This window comes from Arachis ipaensis, chromosome B09 (genome assembly GCF_000816755.2).
Source record: "Arachis ipaensis cultivar K30076 chromosome B09, Araip1.1, whole genome shotgun sequence".
Taxonomy (NCBI): Eukaryota; Viridiplantae; Streptophyta; class Magnoliopsida; order Fabales; family Fabaceae; genus Arachis; species Arachis ipaensis.
Window position 1 is genome coordinate 122,674,737 of NC_029793.2, and position 656 is coordinate 122,675,392.

General features: G+C 38.0%; 1 long non-coding RNA gene across 1 annotated transcript in view; it reads right to left on the minus strand.

The window, feature by feature from the left end:
* The window catches only part of LOC110267021, a 22,350-nt gene that overhangs the window by 20,519 nt on the left and 1,175 nt on the right, over positions 1–656 (minus strand). The window lies entirely within an intron of this gene.

Genomic DNA, 656 nt, shown 5'->3' on the forward strand with positions numbered 1-656 from the left:
GTGTATTTAAATTCCGGTTTGCGGATTGTCATTTTGATGAATCAAAATTTCCAACATTAGGGGGAGAGAATAAGCTTCCTGAAAAGGAATTTAATTGGAATGCATCATCGTTGATGCATTTAGATCCTCGATCAGGGCAATGTGAACTGGAAGTTCAAAAGATTATACATTTGCAAAGAATAGCAAATAAATTGCCTGATGCATTTTTCGATACAAAGAGGATAACCAAATCTTATATACCAGTGGAAAATGCCCCAATTCGAATTGATGTCCCAGTAGGACAAATAACCACTGAAGTAAATTCACGCCAGAAACGTGGCAGGGCGGAAAATGCCTCAATTTGAATTGATGTCCCAGTAGGACAAATCGCCACGTAGGCAAATACACGCCAGAAGCGTGGCAGGCCTGTCGGTTCCAAAGATAAAAATCCTCGAAAGAGAAAAGAGGTAAATATGATTCCTGTTGAAAAAGACACAGTAAAGACACCTGCAGTTGTCCGAAATTCTAATATAACGCCAGAAGACGTTCAGGTACCTGAAAATTGTGAAAATGATGAGATCTCGATAAATTATGTCTTTACAGGAGAGAAATGGGACCGAAATAAGACAATTGTCAATGAAATATTTGCATATAATGTGGCATTAAATATCATGCAT